The following is a 7,628-nucleotide window of genomic DNA, read 5'->3' as shown; positions in this document are numbered from 1 at the left end:
CATAATGGACTGAATTTTGTCCTATAAAATATCCTTCACCTACTTTAAACCAACCAATATGAGATTTACATCTACACCCATACAATGCCTCATATGGGTCCATCTTAATGCTGGAAGGCTAGCTGTTGTTGTAGCCAAACATAATAAGTGGAAGGTGATCATCATAACTACCCTTGAAATCTATCACACAAGCTCTCAACATATCCTCTAGGGTATGAATGATACCATACTGCGTGTTCATCCATCTGTAGATGAAATATTGTGCTAAGCATTAGTTGAGTACCAAAACCCTTCTAAAATGATTTCAATAAATGAGAGGTAAACTTAGGACCTCTATCTGAGATTATATACAAAGGAGCCGCATGCAAACTCACAATTTCATTAATGTAATTCTTGATAAAGTCATCCTCTTAATCTTTAGTTTTTACCATAAAAAAGCAAGAAGACTTAGTCATCCTTAAAATTATCACCCAAATAGAGTCATGTTGTCTGCGAGTACGAAGTAACCCTGTGATGGTATCCATATTGATCACTTCCCACTTTAAAGTAGGATTGTCGATCTCTTGAGTTGTACGCCCCTGGATTCTTATGTTCGACCTTGACTTGCTGGCAAATAGGGAACTTACTCACAAAATTTGCTATATCCATATTCATGATATTTCACTAATAGACTTCCCGCAGATCGCGATATATCTTAGTAGCACCATGATGAATCGATTAGTATCTCGAGTTGGTCTTCTGCAAGAATATGTTGTCTCAACTCACTAACATCAGTAACACACAATCTTCGTTGGTAGCAAAGTACACCATATCCCCCTTGGGATAAAACCTCCATTCTCTTATTGTGGATTCCACCCTTAAATTTAAGCAAGATTGGATCATTGTCTTTCTTTTCCTTAAACTCCACTACCAAAGGAGATTCTTACCCATTGGGGACTGTTACACCTACGTCTAATATGCTAATAAGGTGAATTCCCAAGCAATAAAGACTGTGAACATCCTTTACTAGTTCCTTCCTTTCTTCCTCAACATGGGCTACGCTACACATAGATAATCCGCTAAGAGCATCTGCTAGTACTTTCAAATTAATATGACGGTAATGCAAACTCATATCATAATCCTTAAGAAAGTCAAGCCATCTCCTCTGGAGAATATTCAACTCTTTCTGGGTCACACATATTGAAGGAATTTATGGTTAGTGAACACATATACATGAAAACCATACAAGTAGTGTCTTCATATCTTGAGTGGGAACACTAGTTCTTCAAGATCGAAGTCATGAGTTGGATAGTTCTTCTCATGAACCTTAAGCTATCTAAAAGCATAAGTTATAACCTATCTCGCTACATCAACACACAAACTAGTCTACTCTTGATGCAACATAATAGAACACATAACCATCTAAACCCTCTAGTAGAGTCAAGACAAGAGTTGTAGCCTATCTAGTACTTTCAATTCTACAAAGCTTTTCTCACAATCATCTGACAATTGAAACATGACCATTTTCTAGGCTAACCTAGTAAATAGTGAGGCTATGGATGAAAATCCTTCCATGGACCATCTTTAATAACACGCTAGAGTAAGAAACTTCTTCTATTTGTAGCAAGAGATTCCTACGGCTACCACTAGAGATGAGGTTAGAGTTCCGCAGTGAGATGATAATGATTCTAAGGTATACTTATGAGGGGATGTTTGAGATGCCTCTAGGTGTTGCATATGGAGACTTAGCTACGACTGAGGAGATCATCGTAGGTGCTGCTATACAGGATTCCCTAGAGGGTACACCTTTTGATGTCCATAACAGATCGCATATATCTGAGGAGACTCTGGGCACTGTGGCCCAAGTTGAGTTTAACACTCCAGGAACAATGACTAGACAGATGGATAAAATGCTTAATGATGATCTCCTTTTTACCTCCCTCTTTGTCTTACATTCTGGATATTTTTATTTCATTTCCATTTAAGGAAAAATACTTCTGTTGTGGTGGGGGTGAGTATTAACTTTAATGTTAATATTGTTGCTTTAGTTTTTTGTATATATATTTTTTGCTATGCTTTAAAATTGTATTTTATTGTGCTTTTATAGGTGATTGAGCTTATGGCTCCTTTTGCATTAAGTGCAAATGACTTTAAACAAATTCAAAAAGTTTTTGCCACATTTTTGATATATTTTAATATTGTTGTTCCTTGGCAAATTTGAGTCTCAATTTTTATCAATTCTGACGACTTGAATAGTTCCCACAATCGAACAAACATGGATGTGCGGCTACAACGAGGACAATTGAAGTAGCATAGGCAATATGTACATTTTTTCCCACTCATTGTGATTAGACAAAAACCAAATTAACTTTCTTGGCGATGAACATAGCACACTAGAAAATGTGTGGAGTGTTGTTTAACATTGCTGTCGATGTCTTGTGTGAAAAGCTTACCGTGAACCATGCATGATGACACATTGAAAGAGTGTAAACCAGTTTGAAATATACCTCTTTTCTGGCATACCTTCTGAGTGTGCGGACCTCTTTTGAAGAACCTAGAGACTTATCTTTCTTTGCAAGAAACGCGTTGAAAACATCACCTCTCTTATTCCCCTACCTATAATTCTCTGTATTTGTGATTGATTTAATAGCCAGTTTAGGCCTAAAAACTATGTTGTGTGTGTGGTTAAAAGAGAAGGCTAGTGGATAAGTGCAAGAAAAGTCGCCTTAACCCATTGTGCTGAGAAAAATGGAACCCCTCCATACAAATAAAGAAGAAAGTAAGAAAGAGAAAAGAAAAAGAAAACAATTAAAAAAATCGTGAAATGAATTTATGGGGTTTTCCGAACGATTCATTGAAAGTGAATAATGAAATGACTTAGGAAAAAAAATAAAATGTGGAAAGAAGAGGAAAAAGGGTTTTCCTAACCAATCAGGTAATTGTGGAAACCAAGCTGATAATGCTATGAGGATGCATCCTCCCATCCCACGCCCTCAAAAGTTCTTTAAGGGCAATGTCAACATTAATGATTATGATAGGCCTTTACTCCTACCTCCTTTAACCCATGTACACACGTTCATGGTGACTGGTAGTTTGATGCAGATGTTCACCGCGAGGGGTTTGTTTTCAGGGCTACCATTAGAGGATCCCCATGCTCATATAGAAAAACTGAGGTCTATGTAAGACCCCAAAATGAGTTAGGGTATCTAGAGCCTAACATGTTTGTCATAGGTTCTTAGGTCCTAAAATTAATTATAATATTGTAGAGGCAGTGTGTAAAATTTGATGTGATTTGGAAGTCGAACGTCAAGGAATGACAAAAACGTTCGACGACTAGTCACCTATGTGTCTCATGTGTCCATACGTATTTATATATACTCTATTTAATGAGCTTATTAAGTACTAAAATGAGTTATAATTATGTTTAGAGATTTTGTATGGAGTTTCGAGAAGTTTGGAGGTCAAACGACCAAGAACGACCAAGGCCATTGAAAGAAAGACCTTAAGACGTTCAACATCTGTCTCGATGGGGCCTAGCCTGTTTGGACGAGTTGTAGGTGTTTGATTTGGGTGAAACATATGTGTAATGTCTAAAAATGTTAAGGTTTGTATTTACGTTGGAAACGTCTGGGTACGACTACTTAAGGGCCCCGCAAAAGTCCCCACAAGAAGGACCCAAGGTTGGTCGAGACACTGCCTTGGCACTGTCAATCGACGGACCAAACGGCCTCTCGTTGGTCAAAAAACGGCCCGTAGGTGAGGTCTCATCGATTGGTACTTATCTTGGACAGGTCTCAAGCAAAAAATTGGCCCAGGACCAATCGACGGAAGTGCCCGTCAACTGACCAACATCTAGTAGATGGTTCCGTCGATGGTGGCCTGCAACTTGTTGCCTGCGTCTGTTTCATTTAAGAGATGAATAGAAAATTCACAACACGTCCTAACCTGATTCTAATAGTATTATTTAGCTACTTTTGGGTGTATATAAGGGAGTAAAAACGTGTTCAACCCCACTCCCAATACAATTTACCAAATTAAACTTTTCCCTCCAAAAATATTCTCGCTAGAATCTCCATTGTTTGTGAAGCTCAATAACAGCTTGGATATTTTACTTCCATGGATGAATCTTCAAGTTTTAGAGATTTTAATGTGTAAAAAGGTATGGTGATCCTTCATCTCTAGTTATCCATCAATCTAGAGAGTTAATCTCAATGTTTTCAAAGAGAAAAATATGATAAAGTTCTTCTTCTTCATTCTAGACATGGGTTCTTTCTTAAATTGATTTTAAAAGCATAAAATGAATATATTGATGATAATTTACTGATTTTGACGTGATTTTCAATCCTATTGCATAATGAACCCATGTATCTTTCATAAACTCGATTTTAGCCTATGTATTTCTTTATGATCTTGATCTTATGAATGTCGATTTGTGAGTCAATTATGTTAATATGATTATAGCTACTGTTTAGTATGTATACTGATTGTTAATCATTGATGAATTAACCATGTGAATCTATGTTTTAATTTTTCAATAAAACTAGCCTCTGATCTATCTATTCATTGTAAGGTTTTTTTTAAGTAGATTGTTGTAAGACTTTTGATTACGTCGAGTTGCTTATAGCTACTGTTTTAGGTTATATTATGGATTAATTGTGTTTCAAATCCTTGATGATCAAATTAAATAAAGTCTTACATTAATTGATCTAGATTTTCTTAGTCTATGAATTGATAATGCTAGGTAGGTGATGTGATCTATATTGAAAGATGAATAAGGTATGAACAATACTTGATTTCCAATCTCGTTAGATACTGCCTAGTATGTAATTTATTGGTAAAATATTATTGATGATTAATACTTTGGGAAAATTAATAAGATGGCCTATTCTCTCTACTCTACATTGAATTGATAGTTTACAGCCTATGATAGTAGCTTTATCTTAAAGTGTTTTAAGCATGATTTCGAAATGATTAAGTGTATGATTAGATACGGACTTGGATTGACATTATTGATGAAATATCATTTATAATCTATGCAAGTGAAGTTGCTTGATGATCTATGTCCTTCTACATTCTAGTATGTTAATGTATTGTACTAATTGTAACGTCATCTTGTAGTGTCTTACGCTTAACTTCATCTATGATTATGGTAAATTAAGCTACTTCTGTATACTTTATTTATTTATATAAGAGTAGTAATGGTCAATGATGACAAAAGGCTAAAAGCTTGGTAAGAATTCCTCCACTCTTCTACTTCTCTATTTCATTATAGTGATGTTGAGGAAGCCTTGTATGTCATTGTGTGCAATAGTATACTTATGGTGGAGGTTTTTACTTTATTGTCATTATATATGTGCTGACCATGGCCTTAAGGCCAATTAATGAATATATGAACATGTGCTTATGATGATACTATGAGAAGATTATGCTTACTTTCCTATTTTAGTTATGATCTTGGTTGTATGGCTATTGTATGAGCATGTGTATATCCATGTTAGGGTTATGTTTAGGTGCAGCCATTGATAAGATAACAATGGTTAATAATCCCTTACCTGTGTACCCCTATGTGAATTCATGAATAGCACACGTTAGGAGTCTTAAGTGTAATATGAAGTTGACTTGTCTCCTATGCTATTGTGTGTTGTGTTATTATGCTCGATAGATTATTATGGTCTAAGAATGTGGATGCCTCAATATGTTGTTCATAGCCATAATGTGATCATGTTAAGCAATGTACAGAAACACTCACTTTACATGCATGTTACAAATAGTATAGGTAATGGTGTCTAAATGAAAGGTAGTTCTCATATTCACTAGTCTCTACTACTATGCATGATAAGATAATGTTTATTTAAAGAATGATATGTGTTTCCTTAGCAAAGATGACTTGATGTGTGTAATAGTATGGGCAAGGGTATGAGACTTTGCCTATGCATTGCACATGTGTACCTTGATAAGATAGTTCTAGTTTTTCTTTCTATATGTATGAATACGTCTGAATGAACATGTGTGTCTTAATGTGTCATGTGAAAGTTTTGCTCACATATGTGTATACACACACACACATCTATGAAGACCTAGTCAAGAGAGGGGCCTTGAATGGTGTATTCATGTGTACCCTAAACTAGATGATGCTTGACATATGCTATGTTCAGGTGAATTGATTCTTTACGTGATTTAGGTTGATGAACTTCCATCTATGACTTATGATTTAAGCATACAAGGGGATGACTCTCCTAAACCTATGTTTTATAAAGTAAAATTATAATAAAGGTTTTCAAGGAAGGGAACTTAGCTTAGCACCGAGTGAACTTGAATGTGAGCGTGTGACCCTTCCTATTGTAGGAAGGTAGGTCACCATAAATCTCATGAGGTGGATAACCACAATGCCTCAATAGACATAAATAGGGTTTCCCTAAGCGAATAACTACCATGACTAATCATGGAATAAGAGGGTTTTCACACGTACCTCCAAGTTCCATAACTATGTTGCCACCATAGTATACTAGCTAGTAGATCCACCTAAAAAGCGATGTTATGTTTGGTTCTACTTTGGCCGGTAGACCACCCATCTTCTGTGTGGGGTTTTATGACACCAGATTCCATGTTTAGCATCACATGGTCTATGTCGGTTAAGGCTATAGTTTTCCTAAAGTAAAATGGACAAAGGATTTAAATGACTAGGAACCTAACTAAAATGACATAAGGGAGGTTACTTAGGACACGTGGAAGTAATGAACCCATCTAGACATTGCACAAGTAGCTAATGAGGAAGTTTTAGGAAGGTATTCTAATGCATATCACTATATATGTGTTCTTTATGCATGGCATTGTAGTATTTTTCTACTTATGATGATGTGCATGATATGAGTCTTTATGCATGAGGTTGATCTTGTTGACTATATGATGAAGGTCTTGACTTAACTATGTCTATGTTGTACTATACTTCTATGATAGTATGTGTTTCATTGTATAGATTGTATGTATGTTTTCTTTTGCCCCTAAGGTGATGCGTTGCACCTAGAATCACTAAAGGGTTACTTAGGAAGTTAATGAACAAAAAGGAAATGAGCTCACTGTTGAAGGAACAAGAGCTCACTTTAATGTGACTCAAAAATGGAATACATCGTATATGTGATCCTATGATATTTTTGGCCATGAAATATGTTTATATGAAGTATATAAATGATATAAATGCTATTGTTTCAAGGATTTATAAAGATTTACTCAAAAAGCATGAAGAATGATTTCAAGAAAATGTCCCTTTTAAATGCATGTTTTTGCATGGTTGCCATACTTAGTGCATTCTTGTACTAATCCCATTCTTCTCTACTTTATTACACAAAGTGTAGGTTACGTATGCTTAAAGGATGTCTATGATTGAGGAGCTTGATATGTGATTCCCAAGATCAAGGAAAGGGGTCCTCAAGTTCCAAGGATTCCCTACTCATGTCTTAATGTAAAGTTTACTAAAAGTTATATAGTTATGTCTTATGTTTAAAGATCTTGTCCCTAAAGTATCCTAAGGTTGTTGAGTCTAAGATGGCAAAAAGTCTTAGGGTCTAAATATGTATTATGACTGGTATTTTATATATATATATATATATATATATATATATATATAAAGTGATGTTTCTATCATATTATGT

This window comes from Solanum pennellii, chromosome 3 (genome assembly GCF_001406875.1).
Source record: "Solanum pennellii chromosome 3, SPENNV200".
In the NCBI taxonomy this organism is placed as follows: Eukaryota; Viridiplantae; Streptophyta; class Magnoliopsida; order Solanales; family Solanaceae; genus Solanum; species Solanum pennellii.
The sequence above is the reverse complement of the archived record's forward strand: the minus strand, read 5'-3'. Positions refer to the sequence as shown.